This window comes from Hemitrygon akajei, chromosome 20 (assembly GCF_048418815.1).
Source record: "Hemitrygon akajei chromosome 20, sHemAka1.3, whole genome shotgun sequence".
Taxonomy (NCBI): domain Eukaryota; kingdom Metazoa; phylum Chordata; class Chondrichthyes; order Myliobatiformes; family Dasyatidae; genus Hemitrygon; species Hemitrygon akajei.
The window spans coordinates 36,118,508-36,136,910 of NC_133143.1; the positions used below are offsets into that span (position 1 = coordinate 36,118,508).

General features: G+C 40.1%; 1 long non-coding RNA gene and 1 other non-coding gene across 2 annotated transcripts in view; both read left to right on the forward strand.

Moving 5' to 3' along the window:
- Positions 1-345: 345 nt before the first annotated feature.
- The window catches only part of LOC140713969 (uncharacterized), a 126,931-nt gene continuing 108,873 nt past the window's right edge, over positions 346-18,403 (forward strand). Inside the window, exon 1 of the long non-coding RNA XR_012095789.1 lies at positions 346-561. This is a non-coding gene — a long non-coding RNA (uncharacterized lncRNA). The remainder of the gene's footprint in view (positions 562-18,403) is intronic.
- Positions 9,428-9,534, forward strand: LOC140714016 (U6 spliceosomal RNA). Its single transcript, XR_012095810.1, has one exon. It is a non-coding gene; the product is annotated as a U6 spliceosomal RNA (small nuclear RNA).

Consider the following 18,403-nt stretch of genomic DNA (forward strand, 5'->3'; position numbering starts at 1 on the left):
GAGTCCTTCAGGAGATCGTAAAATTGCTAGCACATTTAGACGGTTCAAGACTATGTTTCTTAAAGAGGAATTACAGGATGCAGGTTGTGGTGGTAACAGTTCAAAAGCAGTATATTCAGTTCTATGAGCTAGCTGCAAAACATTGCAGGTGCCACCTTGGAAAAACTCAGTTAATATCCTGTGGGATTTCTCATTTTTGTTTGATTTTGCAACAACATTTACTGTTCTGTGCATTGGGATGCGTGAGTTGGGGTGAATAGTCTTTTTCTGTGCTGCAGAACTTATTGCCACAGCAACATGACCAGTTAGGAACTAGTAAATGAATCTGTCAGCAGCGGAATGCATGAGAAAGCAGTTGTTGATCATTGTAGGACAGCCTACGGACTTTGGATGGCATTTGAGCTGACTGCAGGCCAACTATAATGCAAATACAGGACCACTAGACTTTAAAACAGTCACTTCCCCTAAGCCATCAGGCTGATCAATACCTTTGCCCATTAAACCACCCCGTCACTATTACATACACATCACCTAGTGTCACTTTATCTACATACAATCAGTGTAAGTATATAACAGTTACTTGTACATTGTGTTTTATAGCATTTATTTTATATTTGATACAATTGTATTTCTCTGTTATATTGACTGTCCTGTTGTACATACTACTTATTATAAGTTACTATAAATTGCACATTGCACATTTAAATGGAGATGTAATGTAAAGATTTTTACTACTCATGCATATGAAGGATGTAAGTAATAAATTCAATTCAATTCAGTATTTGTATTGATCGTTTTTTTGTGATTGTTTATCGTGCCCTTTATGCTTATTGTATTTTTTCATGCTACATTGGATCCAGAGTATTTCGTTTTTTGTACTGAAGAATAACGACAAACAACCTTGAAAAAGCTGCAACGTGATGCAGTGTGCTTCTGGTTATACTGAGACGATTCAGAAAAAATTGAAAGTGGCACCCAGTAATGCCACTTCTTGTGAGCAATAGTGGAAATAGATATTGAGATAGTGACTTTGTGCATTACCACCACTGGAAAACATCAGTCTCATTAGGATGAATAGTGCTGAGAAATGCCTGCACCAATTTCCCCTCAGCTAGCACTTCAAGCAGAAATGAACTCCAAAGTAGCCTGAAATAAAAATTGAAAATGCTGGAAATACTCACCAGGTCCTGCCATACGCATGGAGAGAGAAGCAGAGTTAATACTTAGGTCTGTAGAACTCCATTAGAATCTTCATCAGAAAGCTGATGTATAGTCATTGAACAGAAGAGGCACGTTCTGTCTCCCCTTCCACAATTGCTGTTTGATTTGTTGAGTGTTTACAACATATTTTACAGTCCTTCCTTCAGATTTTTTTTGCCCTCTCCTTCATCCCCACTATCATCCAACAATTTTGACTTCTGTACCTACCTTTCATAATGGGTGCCCTTCAGCCACCTGGACTACAAACTCAGTTGAATTCCCTCTGTAAACGCTGCATATCCTTAAATACAATGGATGCTGGAAATTCAAATTGAAGTGTCAACTCTCTTTTTCTTCCTGTAGTTGCTGTGTGGCTAGCTGAATGTTTTCAGACATTATCTGTTTTTATTTCTTAACGTTCCTTCCTTTAGTTTGGTAGGCTCCCATGAAATGCCTTAAGATTCTTCAATATGTTAAAGGATTCATGCAAATACTCATTATACATTAACAGATGGATTGATCCAGATTGGAATGCCATCCAAACACAAGTTAAATTAGAAATTTCTAGCCTTATAATACCATGGTAATAAAACCATGGTTTTATGGAACTGATTGATGGAACTGATAAATTGAAATTGCCTGACACAATTTTGTGCTAAATTTGCACACACTAGAAGAAGAAGAGCAAATAAGAAATTTCAACTAAATGAGCGTTGTTTGTTGCTAACTGAAAATCTGTTTATTTCTGAGAACCAAGAGGTGAAATGAGGATCTCTTAGAGGTTTAATTAAATCAGCATTTCACCAACAATTTTTTGCACAGCACCTAGCTGCTTTCTACATTATTGAGTAGAGCAACGTAAGCAATTGGCAGACATCTGTCACAACAAGCATTATCATTCTTCTAACAGGTCCAACAAGGGTCTGATAGGGTCACATTTGTTTGATTAAATGTAATGCTGATCTGCTGGAAAACACGACGACCAGTTTTCTCCCTTACTTCAGGTGTGCAAGCGAAACTGGGAGTGTTTTGGGCACACTTATTCAAAGGTAATTGCACAACATTGAAAACTATAATTGGAGCAAAAGCTTTAGAAGCTGGAACTCCAAATTGAAAACAACGCATGTCCTGCTGAGTTCGCCCAGTGTTTTGTATATGCTTCATTAGCCAATATTTCCTGGATAGCATAGAACTTACAGTACAGATATACTGTTTATTGTTCAAATGTGCTTCCTTCCATCCTGCGACTGCAAAACCTCTGAATATCTTTACATTCTTTTTTCTCTCCCACACACTTATTTAACTTACTTTATAAATGCAATTTTTTAACCTCAACTGCTTCAAGTGGCATGCTTCATGTTCTGACCATTCAGGAAAGATCCTCCAGAACTTACGTTAAGTAACCAACAGATATTTATGACATCTAAAATTGTGGTTGATTTTTAATAACCAAAACAGCACTTCCACCTGTTTCTTTTACAATTTAAAATTTCAGAGGCACAGTGGTTTCTTAACTAAATTTACATAATTAACGATTTATTTAAATTTACTGATAACTAAAAGCTTTGAGGAGAACCGTTGCATTTTGTATCCAGTTGCTGAGTTTTCAGTCAAATTAACCTGGAGTATGCATATGGAAGCTCTGGATAAGTATCTAATACATTTTGTGTGGTTGCACTTTCTGGAGAACAAGGACTGCTAATTCTGATACACTATGTGGTAGATATTTCTGAAGTTTGAGCGCATCAGTAGAAAATGCCTTTGGAAATGGGGCACGAAGACCCAAGTTGTTTTAGCTTTGGTTGCTTCTAATAACAGTGAAATTGAAAGATTGGCATAGATTGATATTTATTTGACCATTGCTATTTAAGGGAGAGAATCTTGATCCAGTCTGGTTCATGCCTGACGTTTTTGCTACTTTCTAACAAGATCCTCAATTGAATCATTGGGATGTACAAGAAACATCCTCTTCAATGAAGAATGCACCTCAAAAATGAATATATCAAAGCATTGTGATTAATCATCAACCTTCAACCAAAACTACATCATCCTTGGGAAACACATACCTTCTAGTTTTTACGTTCTTTAGACCAGTGATGGATCACAGGAATCTTAGGAACAGAAGTAGCCTTTCAGCCTTTTGAAAACATCTTGACATTCATTTAGCTTCCATCAGATTTGCTTGCCTTTATCCTATATTCCTTGCTGTTCAAAAAGAAGATAATTTATCAATATCACACTGGAAACCCAAAATTGACATGATGTCCACAGCAACACACACAAAATGCTGGAGGAACACAGCAGGCTAGGTGGCAGCTATGGAAAAGAGTACAGTCAACATTTCGGGCCAAAACCGTTCATCAGGACTGGAGTAAAAAAGATGAGGAGTCAGAGTGAGTGAGTGGTGGAGGGAGGGGCGGAATAAACACAAGGTGTGCTGCCTGGCCTGCTGAGTGCCTCCAGCATTTTGTGTGTGTTGCTTGGATTTCCAGCATTCACAGATTTTCTCCTGTTTATGATATCCACAGCCTTCGTTCCATATTTTCATAATCCTTTTTGTGCAGAAGCACTTGAATGGCTGACAGGATCAGATCATGTTCAAAGTCACAATTTTCTTTGACTTCAACTCTATTTCCTTCTCTATCATTTGCCCAAATGGTGAAACTGACTTTTAACGACCTTAGAGTTGCATTTGAACAAAAGAGTTTGAAATGTTATCTTTATTAAGAGTGCCTATTTCCTCCTCCATTGCTGCCTTTGCACACGTGCTGACATATACATCTGTGGTTTTGTTTTCTTTAGATGTGATTATTTCCAAAGTAATCCTGGCTGGTTCACATTTTACTTTCCATAATCTTTCAATATCACTAAAATAAAACAATAACATATTCTCTCCTGTAATAATATCTGCCTGGTTTATATTGTATCACCTTAGGCACTGGGCAGGATGGTTATAACAGTTTGTCCATTTATTTGAATGAATGAAAGGTTGTCTTGTTAACCAGGAGGCAGTTACACTTGGGCAAACTACACTTCCATTTTTGTCACCGTACTAAATCTCCGGGCAATCTGTAGAGATAAGAATCTCTCCCTACAATAAAATGGGTATCCCAAAAATCCTCCAATATCTTTTGTAATTTCATTGGCTTGTTTTATCTCTTGCTTATTAAAGTATCTGCTCATTTAAGCAACTTGGTGTTGAGGTGAGCTGGGATGTCTCAACATCGACTTCCACACCATTACAAAGTATTCTTCTCTTATTTTTCCTCCTCTTGAAGAGGTAAAGTCCTTAATACTTTGACCAACCTAAGTTACCAATCAGTTTCTGTAGACTGAAGTCACACAGAATGTGAAAGCACTAATGGTTAGTAATAGTGGCTAAGGGTAGGCCTAAGAGACGATGATCTGGATCATGTTACTGAGACTGCTATGGTGAACCGCTGGCCAGTTACAATATACAGGTCAGCTGGTCTCTGACTTCGTTCTGCAACTTGCAGAAATATCACGTGAGGTGAGCATGAGAAATGAACCAAATCAATACATTCTGTGCAATATTTATCCTTAAATGCTTTAGTGTTGGAACCAATGAATTCCAAAGTACATTTGTTCAATAGTTGGGACAAATATCCATTTTTTGGCTATAGTTCACAAAGTCAAAGGGAGAGTAAACTCATTTTGCCAACAGAACAGTTTAAAATTATTTAAAAAATGTGCAAATTTATTTTAAAAATCCAATCATACTTTAACCCACCAGGTAAACTACTATATTTACTGAAGTCAGTGCGTAACCTCTTTCTACAGATTGCTGTAAGGAATTTGCATTTTTACAGCACTTCTTCACATCCTTAGGCCAAGTTGTTGCAATAAGTAATTTATCTTTGAAGTATATTTACTCTTGTGTCAAAGAGAAATTTAAGAATCAGTTTTTGTATAGCTAAGTTACACGGACAGCAGAAGTATTAATGGTTAGTGATTCTGGTTCAGGGTGGATTAACTCAAGGGACAGCACCCTGCTCATCTTCAGTGTGATAAAGGATTGTTTACATTTGTCTGAGTAGTTGTGATGTTGTATGGCCCAAAGACTGCACTAAAGTCTCAGATTAAATTACTTGGTCACTTGTATGGGGAACTCAACTTTGTTTTAATAGGACGTAATGATATTTAATTAATAAAACTTGGATAAGTTATATATGTACACCATTGGCTTCCTTTTTCCCTGGTTTTCTCTTTCAATATGTGGTAATGTCCATCTGCATTGCTAATTCTTAATGATATGAGAAAGAGGAGGCAAACTGACGCCCCGAAGTGCTGGTGAAAACATTGATCCATTGTTATTAGATGGGGATTTCGAGAGTTTTGACTCAGCAACAATGTAAGGACGAATGATACAGTCCCTGAATAGGATTATGTATCGCCTGTAAATTATCCTGGAAATAAATTCTCTGTGCCTCTCCTTTCAGACAATTGAAATTGTGGCATGAGCTTTTAAATTGCTGTAGTACATTTTATACTGCAACCATGGTTGAGCAGTAATGTAGCATTGATGTAGTAATGTAGTGTGATGGATGATGTGCTCAGCAAGTTGAGCTGTTCTGTCCTGGATGGTCAGAATCAGAATCAGAATTTTTATCAGTGATTTATATGATGTGAAATTTGTTGTTTTGCAACAGCAGTACCGTACAAAGACTTTAAATTACTATAAATTATAAAACAAATAAATAGTGTAAAATAACATGAATAATGAAGTAATGTTCATGGATTTGTGGACAGTTGAGAAATCTGACGGCAGAGGTGAAGAAACTAAATCATTAAGCATGGGATGTTGAGTGAAAGGTTGCTGCTACAACACCACTCAACTAGCTGCTATATGTCACTCCTGTACACCCTCTCATCACCATCTGCGATTCTGGGATCTTGCCTTCCTCACCACCGATTCAACCTGCAAATTAACTTGTTCGCTCTTGGAGAAGGTCATTTACTGATGCTTTTGTAAATAAAAGTTACTTAACAATAATTAATACAGAGTCAAATGCTGTTCAGGTCTTTGTGGCATAGACTGCTCAATATCTATGGAATTGTAAATGGAATGGCCATAGCACTGAGAATGGTTGTTGAAACAGCTGAAGACAAGTGGCTACATTACGGTTTTCTGGAACTACTATAGTGGTATTCTAGGGCTGAGGCAATTAGGTAAAAACTAAAGCTATCTTCCTTTATATGGCTCGAGGCAGGGGAATGGAATCCAATTGACTCCAATTTCAATGGAGCTTCTAATGCAGCATTTTCACCAAAAATGCTGCATTAATGCCAAGTGCTGTCATTTGACTGAATGCACCTGGTTTTGGTGAGAGTCAGGAAGGATGATTGTAAATACTGGGTTGTTGGTTCACAAATGTAATGATGGAAGGAAATCTGTTATGTTCACCTGCATTTCAACGTGGCAACTCCTAACTGCCTTCTGAAGCAGTTTTGTGCATTATTCTGAATTCATTTACTTTTGCTGAGGATGAATGACTTGTCCACTTTGTTAGTTAAATATGAATGTATTTAAACCAAGTAACCACTCTTATAGACCACAGCCTGATAATGAAGGCATCCTTTTGTATGCTTTAGGTTATTTTGCAAGTACGACTACAGTCTCTAATGCGAGTCAATGTGTATTGATATGACTTAATGTCAGTTACAGGCAAAAAATTAATATCATAAGCATAATTGACTTTCCTTCAGAATTCTTTATGAAACATTGGTTTCTTCCTTCATTATTTTCCTTAACTTCATAATCAATTTTATGCTCCAGTCATCCAGATTCAATATAAATGCATCTTTCATGATAACGTTCCTTCTGCATGTACTCTTATTTATTGTGAGATTATTTTCCTTTGTTCTACTAGTATGTGGCAATAACTCACTAAAACTGTGGACTATGATTAACACTAGGCACTGAGTCATCATACAGAGTTTTCAAAACTTTATCTAAATACTTCCATTTTATGCACCACAGTCTGTCTCTAATAAGTAGAGACTTAGAATGTAATCATCTTAGTCACACATATTCCAAACAGAGATATGTCAGCTCTCCATCAGCACTGCTGGGATTAAATCCTGGAAACCGCTACTGAATGACATTGTGAGAACATGTTTATCTCACAGATGGTAGCACTTCTAGAAGGCAGTCAATAGGAAAGTTACCACTCCTCTCCAGCACAGTGTGTGATGTCAGGCTGCTGGGGAAAAATCACTGTCAATGGAGCCATTATACCATATGACATAGAAGCCAAATTAGGCCATTCAGCTCATTGAGTCTGCTCTGCCATTCCATCATGGATGACTTATTATCACTCTCAATCCCATTTTCCTGCCTTCTCCTCATACCCTTTGACACCCTGACTAATCAAGAACCTATTAGCCTCTGCTTTAAATGCACTCAATGATTTGGCCTCTAGAGCCATCTTGGCAAATAATTCCACAGATTCACTACTCTAGCTACAGAAATTCCTCCTCACCACTTCTGTTCTGAAGTTTTGCCCTCTGGCCCTAGACTCACCCAATATAGGAAACATTTGCCACACATCCACTCTATACAGGTCATTCGATATTCACTAAGTTTCAATGAAACAGAGTGGTGATTTTGAGGTTTTAGCTCTTCCAGGCTTCTGCGAAGGGAAGATTCAGTCCAAGAAAGCAAAAGAAAAGCAAGCTCATGTTTTTCCTTCTCTTCTTTATATCTGCTCAGCAAGGACAATAGAGATGCCAGGCAAAATAGTGCATAGCTCCTCTTGTGGGATGTGGGCAGGCAGGGAGAACTTCAGTGTCTCTGATGACTACAACTGTGAGAAGTGCATCCAGCGGCAGCTTCTAACAATCTGCGTTAAGGAGTTGGAGCTGGAGCTGGATAAACTCCAGATCATTTGAGAGACTGAGGGGGTGGTAGAGTGGTAGACTTACAGAGAAGTAGTTACACCCAAGGTGCTGGACACAGGAAACTAGGTGACAGTCAGGAAGGGGAAAGGCGTTAAAGAACCAGTGTGGCCATTCCGCTCATTTTGGATACTGTTGGGAGGAAAGTCACAGTGGTTGGGTCTCTGGCACTGAGTCTGCTTCTGTAACCCAGAAGGGAAGGGGGGAAGAAGAGGCACACTGTGGTGATAGGGGATTCATTTGTTAGGGAACAGACTGGAGGTTCTGTGGGCAAGAACAAGATTCCTAGATGGTATGTTGCCTTCTGGGTGACAGGGTCCAGGATATCTTGGATCAAGTCCTCAGCAATCTGAAGTGGAGTGTGAACAGCCAGAACTTGAGGTCCATATAGGTACCCATGACATGGGTAGGATGAGTGATGAGGTTCTGCATAGGGAGTTCAGGGAGTAAGGTGCTAAGTTAAAGGGTGGCAGGACCTCCAGGGTTGTGATCTTAGGATAGCTACCCATTCCACGTGCTAGTGAGGCCAGATCTAGGAAAATTATACAGTTTAACACATGGCTAAGGAGTCGATGTGAGGAGGGGATTTTTGGATCATTGGGCTCTTTTCCAGGAAAAGTGGGACCAGTTCGGAAGGGATGTTTTGCTCCTGAACTGGAGGGGGACTAGTATCCTTGCAGGAAGGTTTGTTACTGCGGCACAGTGGGGTTTAAACTAGAGTTGCAGGGGAATGGGAACCAGAGTGCCAGAACAGTTAGTGGAAAGGTTGTGGAGGCAGTTGGTGGTAAGAACTCAGACAAGTTAGGAATCAAAAGATGCATGGTGCAACTAGAGCCCTGAGCTGCATATATTTCAATGCAAGTAGGATCGTAGGAAAGGTAGATAATAATGCTGAAAATGAGGTAGTTGGTTTACAAACAGAGGTCATGTGTAGTGAGGAGAGGCTGTTGATATGGCCAAATTGCTGTCAACAGGATGAGTTGCAACGTAAAAGGTGGAGAAAATTGACAAGGGTGAACACAGGACTGGAGGACTGGTATTTGAATGCACACAGTGTACAAAATAAGGAAGATGAACTTGCAGCACAGTTGCAGATTGGCAGTTATGACAATATAGCTTTGCTGAATCAAGGCTGAAAGTGTCATGGTCCCTTCTGGCAATCCCCCCCACCTGGCTATTTACCTCAGGAATTGGGCCTCAATCCCCTCGTTTAGTTTCCAATCATTCCCAGGTTCCACTAATAACACACACCTGCTTTCCATCAGCAGATGCAGTATAAAACCGTGTGATGACAAGGAGCTGCTAGTTTGTGCTCACTTTGGCAGCACATATACTAAAATTGGAACAATACAGAGAAGATTAGCATAGGCCCTGTGCAAGGATGACACGCAAATTCGTGAAGCGTTCCATATTTTTGCAGGAATTCACATTAAAAGGGTTGCTGGGCATGGGTGAGAGAACACAGGTCAGGGTATTTTTAGCTTTCTTAAGAGGTACAGGGTTTTTTTAATAGGATATGATGGATAAACAGAAATAGGGTACTAGGATGGGGAGGATAAAGTGTAGGTTAGGGTATGTGTATGTGTGCGATTGGGTGAAGGGATTTAGAATGTGAGTCTATCGCATACTCCGGAGCAGAAGGAGGCGGTAATGCACCATTAAGCTGGGTGCCAACCGCCGTAAAACAAGATGGAGAGAGAGAGAGAGAGCTGCTAGTTTGTTGGTTGACTCTGGTGTGAGTAACCTTGGTTCATGGTTCTTAGGACTGCCAGTTCTAAGTCGAGCATTGCTCCTGGATACGGATTCCATGCTTGCTATGTCAAGAATGCCTCCCGATTCTGCCTGTGCCCTGCACTTGGGTTCATCCTCGGCCTTGTCCTTGCGACAGCAAGTTTAAAGCAGGGAGCTTAATGACCAAGGACAGATGTTGTGTCAAAATGATAAGAAGGAAGGCAGATGGGGCACTGTTACTCTGTTAGTAAAAAATGAAATCAAATCATTAGAAAGAGATGACATGGGTTGGGAAGGTGTTGAATCATTATGGATAGAGCTAAGGAACTGCAGAAGTTTAAAAAAAAACACCCCAGTGGTAAGTGTATACAGACCCCCAAACAGTAGTAAGGATGTGGCCTACAAATTACAATGGGAGATAGAAAATGCATGCCAAAAGGGCAATGTTACAATAGTCATGGGGGATTTCAATATGCAGGTAGATTGAGAAAATCAGGTTGATGCTGGATTCCAGGATGGGGGATTCTTATTTGTGAGTCATATGCTCTTTTTCACATTAGAGCCCAAAAAACAAGGGAAATTGTAAAGCATAAAAAGCTAAAAATTCAACTAAAAAATTATTCAGCAGTTGAGAAGTATTCATTCCCCTTTGCTCAGTACTTTGTTGAATCACCCCTCACAGCTAATACAGTGAGCAGTCTTTTTGGATATGTCTCTATTAGCTTTGCTTAATGTGGTGGAGCAAGATTTGCCCATTCTTCCTTGCAAGATTGCTCAACCTGTGCCAGATTAATTCGGGAGCAGCGGGTGACACCTGTAGTGCAGGAGTCTAGGACCAGGGAGCACAGTCCTAGAAGAGAAGGACATCACTTTAGGTCAGAGATGAGAGGAATTTCTTGAACCAGAGGTGGTGAATCTATGGAAATCATTGTCATAGATCGCTGTGGAGGACAAGTCATTGGGTATATTTAAAGCAAATGTTAGTTCTTGATTAGCAGGTGCATCAAAGGTTACAAGGAGACGGCAGGCGAGTGGGGTTGAGAAGGATTATAAATCCCTCACTAGCTGGGATGTGGACCACAGACTCAACAGGAAATAGAAAAGAACGCATCAAAAGGACAATGTTATGATAGTCATGGGAGATTTCAGCATGCAGGTCGATTGGCAAAATTAGGTTGGAAATGGATCCCAAAACAGTGAGTATGTTGAATGCCGATAAGACAGCTTTTTAGAGCAATTTGTCATTGAGCCTTCTAGGGGATCAGCTGTACTGGGTTGACTGGTATGTAATGAACCGGAGGCGATTAGGGAGCTTAAGGTAAAAGAACCCTTAAAAATCAGTGATCACAATATAATTAATTTCAACTTGAAATCTGATAGGGAGAAAGCAAAGTCCAATGTAGCAGTATTTCAGTGGAGTAAAGGAAATTACAATGGTATGAGAGAGGAGTTGGCCAAAGTAAATTGGAAGGAGATGCTGGCAGGGATGACAGCAGAGCAGTAATGGTGTGAGTTTCTGGAAAAAATGAGGAAGGTGCAAGATAGATGTAACCCAAAAACAAAGAAATACTCACATGGCAAAATAGTACAACCGTGGCTGACAAGGGATGTCAAAGCTATTGTAAAAGCAAAGGAAGAGGCATACAACAAAGCAAAAATTGGTGGGAAGAGAGGATTGGGAAGCATTTAAAACCCCAGAGAGATGAACTAAAATAATAATTAGGAGGGAAAAGATGAAATATGAAAGAAAGCTAGAAAACAATATCAAAATGGATAGTAAACAATTTTTCAAGTATGTAAAAAAATAAAGCAAATTTCATGTCACATGCCGGTGATAATAAACCTGATTCTAATTCTGATTCTGAATAAAAGAGAGATGAGAGTGGATATTTGACTGCTAGAAAATGAAACTGGAGAAATAATAATGGGGTCAAGCAGATGGCAGGTGAACTAACTGAGTAATTCGCATCAGTCTTTACTGTTGAAGACACTAGCAGTGTGCCAGATGTTGTAATATGGGTGAAGGAAGAGAAGTGAGTGCAGTTACTATTACAAGGGAGAAGCTGTTCAAAAAGCTGAAAGATTTAAGGGTACATAAGTCACCCAGACCAGATGAACTGCACCCTAGGGGTTCCGAAAGATGTAGCGGTAGAGATTTAGGAGTCATTAGCAAAGATCTTTCAAAAATCATTAGACTCTGGCATGATGCCAGAGAACTGGAAAATTGCAAATACCACTCCACTCTTTAAGAAAGGAGGAAGGCAGCAGAAAGGAAATTATGGACCAGTTCGCCTGAACTCAGTGGTTGGAAAGATGTTGGAGTCAGTTGTTAAGGATGAGGTTGTGAAGCAATTGGTGACACAGAACAAGATAGGACAAGGTGAGCATGGTTTCCTTAAGGAAAACTCTTTCCTGATGAACCTGTTGGAATTCTTTGAGGAGATTACATGAAGGAAGGATAAAGGGGAAGCAGTGGATGTTGTATATTTAGACTTTCAGAAAGCCTTGGAAAGCCCCACATGAGGCTGTTTACCAAGTTAAGAGCCCATGGTATTACAGGAAAGTTAATGGCTTGGTTAGGGCATTGGCTGATGGTAGGAGGCAGTGAGTGGGAATAAAAGGATCCTTTTCTGGTTGGCAGCCAGTGACTAGTGGCATTCTGCAGGGTTTGGTATTGGGACCACTTCTTTTTATGCTGTATATCAATGTTTTAGATGATGGAATAGGTGTCTTTGTTGCCAGGTTTGCAGATGATATGAAGATTGGTGGAGGGGCAGGTAGTGTTGAGGAAACAGGTGGGCTGCAGAAGGACTTAGGCAGATTAGGAGAATGGGCAAGAGAGTGGTAAATGAAATACAATTTTGGAAAATGCATGGTCATGCACTTTGGTAGTAGAAATAAATGTACAGATTATTTTCTAACCGGAAAAAATCCAAAAATCTGAGATGCAAAGGAACTTGGGAATCCTTGTGCAGAACACCCTAAAGCATATCCCCCACCTTCTTTATAGGGCCCCTGCCCCCCCTTCTTTAGTCCTGACGAAGGGTCTCGACCCGAAACGTTGACTGCTTCTTTCAACGGATGCTGCCCGACCTGTTGAGTTCATCCAGCTTTTTTCTATGTCTTGATTTGACCACAGCATCTGCAGTGTACTTTGTGTGTATCCTAAAGCATAATTTGCAGGTAGACTTAGTGGTGAGGAAGGCAAATGCAATGTTAGCATTCATTTCAAGAGGTCTAGAATACAAGAGCAGGGTTGTGATTTTGAGGCTTTGTAAGGCACTGGTGAGGCCTCACCTTCAATATTGTGAACAGTTTTGGGGTCCTTTTCTAAGAAGAGATGCGCTGGCATTGGAGAGGGTTCAGAGGAAGTTCACGAGGATGATTCTGGGAAGGAAAGGGTTATCATAAGAGGACAATTTGACCGCTCTGGGTCTGTATTGGTTGGGATTCAGAAGGATGAGAGGGAATCTCATTGAAACCTTTTGAATGTTGAAAGGCCAAGACAGAATAGATATGGAAACGATGTTTCCTGTGGCAGGGGAAATTAGGACAAAAGGGCACAGACTCAGGATAGAAGGGCATCCATTTAGAACAGATGCAGAAAAATTTCTTTAGCCAGACGGCGGTGAATTTGTGGAATTTATTACCAAAGGCAACTGTGGAGGCCAGGGCATTCAGGGTATTTAAGGCAGAGCTTTAGAGGTTCTTGATTGGACATGGTATCAAAGGCTATGGGAGGAAAGCTGAGGAGTAGGGCTCAGGAGGAGAAATAAGAATAAGCTATGATTGAATGATGGAGCAGACTTGATGGACCAAATGGCTTAATTTTGCTACTATATCTTATGGTCTAAATCAGCCATGATGAAATGGTGGTGTAGATTCAATGGGTTGAATGGCCTAATTCTGTCCCTATGTCTTCTGTGTTCTTCTCATTCTACAGTTAAAATTCCATCTTGCTTTTCTCACCCATGCCAAAAGATATTACTCTTCCTTTTGGTTGTACTCTTTCAGTAGCTTCAGCTTTTTTTATAATTGAAGAGAGACAGATGATTGAAAAAAATAACAGTAATTATATTCAGTGCTACATTTGTTTCTAAATGCTGTTATTCTTTTCAACTCTCCTATCTAACAAAGTACAAATAGGATTATGTTTATTAAACAAAGCACGCTTATAGGGTGCCTATATAAAGTCTTCACCCCTTCGAAGTTTACATGTTTTACTGTTTTACAACAGTGTATCACAGTGGGTTTAATTTGGCTTTTTTGACACTGATCAACAGAAAAAGACTCTTTCATGTCAAAGTGAAAACAAATCTCTACAAAGTGATCTAAATTAATTAAAAATATAAAACACTAAATAATTGATTGTATAAGTATTCATCTCCTTCATCAGTATTTAGTAGATGCACTTTTGACAGCAATTACAGCCTTGAGTTTGAGTGGATAGGTTTCAATCAGCTTTGCATATCTGGACACTGCAATTCTTCCCTATTCTTCTTTACAAAACTGCTCAAGCTCTGTCAGATTGTGAGTGAACAGCCCTTTTCAAGTTTTCAGCTGGATTGAGTTCTGGACTCTGACTTGGCCACTCCAGGACATTAACTTTGTTGTTTTTAAGCTATTCCTGTGTAGCTTTGGCTTTATGCTTGGGGTCATTGTCTTGCTGGAAAACAAATCTTCTCTCAAGTCACAGTTCTCTTGCAGACTGCATCAGGTTTTCCTCCAGGATTTCCCTGTATTTTGCTGCATTCACTTTATCTTTCACAAGCCTTTCAGGGCCTGCTGCAGTGAAGCATTCTCACAGCATGATACAGCCACCACCATGCTTCATGGTAGGAATGGTGTGTCTTTGATGGTGTGCGGTGTTTATCTTATGGAAAACATAGCATTTAGTTTGATGGCCAAAAAGCTTGATGTTAGTTTCATCAGACCATAGAACCTTCTTCCAGCTGAATTCAGAGTCCTCCACATGACTTCTGGCAAAGTCTAGCCGAGATTTCTTGAGTTTTTTTTAAACAATGGTTTTCTCTTTGCCACTCACCATAAATCTGCAACTGGTGAAGCACCTGGTCAACAGTTGTTGCATGCAGTCTCACCCATCTCAGCCACTGAAGCTTGTAACTCCTCCAGAGGTGTCATAGGTTTCTTGGTGGCCTCCCTCACTAGTCTCTTTGCATGCTCACTGAGTTTTTAAGGATGGCCTGCTCTAGGCAGATTTCCAGCTGTGCCATATTCTTTCCATTTCTTGATGATTGACTTAACTGTACTCCAAGGGATATTCAGTGACTTGGAAACTTTCTTCTATTCATATCCTGACTTGTCCTTCTCAAGAAACTTTTTGCAGAGTTGCTTGGAGTGTTCTTTTGTCTTCATGGTGTAGGTTTTGCCAAGATACTGACTCACCAGCAGTTGGACCTTCCAAATACAAGTGTATTTTTACTAAAATCAATTGAAACACCTTGACAGCATACGATGATCTCCTTCTAACTAATTATATGACTTCTAAAACCAATTGGCTGCACCAGCAATGATTTGGTGTATCATATTAGTGGGGGTGAATACTTATGCAATCAATTATTTTGCATGTTGTATTTGTAATTAATTTAGATCACTTTGTAGAGATCTGTTTTCACTTTGACATGTTGATCAGTGTCAAAAAAAGCCAAATTAAATCAACTGTGAGTAAAATCTCCTATAATGAATTCAGTTATTCTTACAACTATGAACAGATTCTCTCCACAACTGCCTGTCAAGTTCCCACTGACTATGTGGGTGTGATAGGGGTGGCCTATAATATAGGCCCACTAGAGTTACTCTCTCCTTCTTGTTTCTATGTTTTATCCATACTGTATGTCCTCACTGGCCAATTTCCCCCTAGAATATAATCTCTAGGTACTGTTATCTCCTTCGTTATCAGAAAGAGCATATCTATTGCTCATTTACATGTGCATCTATTACATATGCATTAACAAGGTCCGAAATGGAAAGATAGGCCAGAAGAATTTCTAGCTGAACAGGGATTCAGCTTCTTTTTGGGCTATTGGGATCTAATCTGTATCCTGGAATATATAACTATCAGTCCTGCCCTTATCTCAGCTATGTTTCTGTTATGGCTACAAAGTCCCAGTCCTCAGAACCAATCTATTATCTGAGTTCGCCCATCTTACCTGTTAAACCTTGTGCATTAAAATAAATGCAGTTTAACTGAGTATTCCTTTCCCTGTCTTTACTTTGTCTCAGGCTGTCCTAATTACAAGTCTTGCTCTTGCTGTCTATTGTTTTATCTCACAACTTGTTCAGGCTCAGAATCCTATACCCCCTACCAATCTAGTTTAAATCCTCCACATTTTCCTGCAAGGATATTGGACCCTCTCTGGTTGAAGTGCAACCCATCCCTTTTGTACATGTTGTCGCTACCTTAGGTGGGACCCCAATGGCCCAAGAACCTGAATCCCTGTTGAGCCAGAAATTCACCCACTTGTCTTTCTATTTCTGACCCTGTCAATGCACAGCACTGGGTGTAATCCAGAGATCACTAAACATAAGTTCCTGCTTTTTTACTGTTTTACCTAACTCACCGTAGCCAATCTACATGACCTCATCACTTGTTCTACTGTTTGCTTATACCAACATGTACCACAAGCTCTGGCTAATCACCTTCCCCCTCAAGAATTTTCTGCAGTTGCTCCGAGTCAGCTTTGACCTTGGCAGCTGGGTGGCAACACACACAAAATGCTGGTGGAATGCAGCAGGCCAGGCAGCATCTATAGGGAGAAGTACAGTCGACATTTTGGGTCGAGACCCTTCGTCAGGACTGACACTAACCTGGTGTGCCTTCTGTGTCCTCAGAATCTCCTCTCTGACCCCTGACTGTCAAGTGTCCTATCACCATGTCTGACTGCACTCCTTCCCTCTGGGTCTTAGAGCTGGTCATAGTGCCAGATTCCTGAGTATTGCTGCTAGCTCCTGAACGAACAACGGTATGCAGAGAGGTATACCTGTTAGTGAAGGGAATAACCAGAGGGGGAACATGACACTGACTGCCTACTCCCTTTTGTGTTTCTTGGTGGTCATCCATCTATCTGAAACTTGTGCTTTGGATGTGACTGTTACATTTTGCAACACCAAGAACTAAAAAAAAAACATGTGAACCTGGGAAATTGTGCCTACTCCATTTTAATTTACTGAGGCACGCACATATGATATAGTGGCATAACAACTTATGGCATTGTGGTAAACTATGTGTATACCTGTCTGGACACGTCCCTCTGCTGACTGCTCCTGTGGCTCCTTCCACAGACCCCCGTATAAAGGCGATTGGAGGCACTGCTCCCCCCTCAGTCTCCGAGATGCTGTGCTCTGTTTTGCTGCTAATAAAAGCCTATCGTTCGCCTCCCGTCTCCGAGAATTATTGATGGTGCATCAGGCATTCATATACTTCTTAGATGTAATCAATATTGCATTATGTACACAAACAAAGAATGCTTAATCAAACAGCATATACAGTGGCATGCAAACGTTTGGGCACCCCTGGTCAAAACTTCTGTTACTGTGAATAGATAAGTGAGTAGAAGATGAACTGATCTCCAAAAGTCATAAAGTTAAAGATGAAACATTCTTTTCAACATTTTAAGCAAGATTAGTGTATTATTTTTGTCTTGTACAATTTTAGAGTGGAAAAAAGGAAAGGAGCACCATGCAATAGTTTGGGCACCCCAAAAGATTTGAGCTCTTAGATAACTTTTACCAAGGTCTCAGACCTTAATTAGCTTAGGTTTTGACCAACAATCAGCAGCCGTGGGCTCCTCTAAGCAGCTGCCTAGCACTCTGAAAATTAAAATAAATAATGCCCACAAAGCAGGAGAAGGCTATAAGAAGATACCAAAGCATTTTCAGGTAGCCGTTTCCTCAGTTCGTAATGTAATTAAGAAATGGCAGTTAACAGGAATAGTGGAGGTCAAGTTGAGGTCTGGAAGACCAAGAAAACTTTCTGAGAGAACCGCTCGTAGGATTGCTAGAAAGGCAAATCACAACCCCCGTTTGACTGCAAAAGACCTTCAGGAAGATTTAGCAGACTCTGGAGTGGTGGTGCGCTGTTCTACCATGTAGTGACACCTGCACAAATATGACCTTCATGGAAGAGTCATCAGAAGAAAACCTTTCCTGCATCCTCACCATAAAATTCAGTGCCAGAAGTTTGCAAAGGAACATTTAAACAAGCCTGATGCATTTTGGAAACAAGTCCTGTGGACTGATGAAGTTAAAATAGAACTTTTTAGCTGCATTGAACAAAGGTATGTTTGGGGAAAAAAGGGTGCAGAATTTCATGGAAAGAACACCTCTCCAGCTGTTAAGCATGGGGGTGGATCGATCATGCTTTGGCTTGTGTTGCAGCCAGAGGCATGGGGAACATTTCACTGGTAGAGGGAAGAATGAATTCAATTAAATACCAAACAAATTCTGGAAGCAAACATCACACCGTCTGAAAAAAAGCTAAAGATGAAAAGAGGATGGCTTCTACAACAGGATAATGACCCTAAACACACTTCAA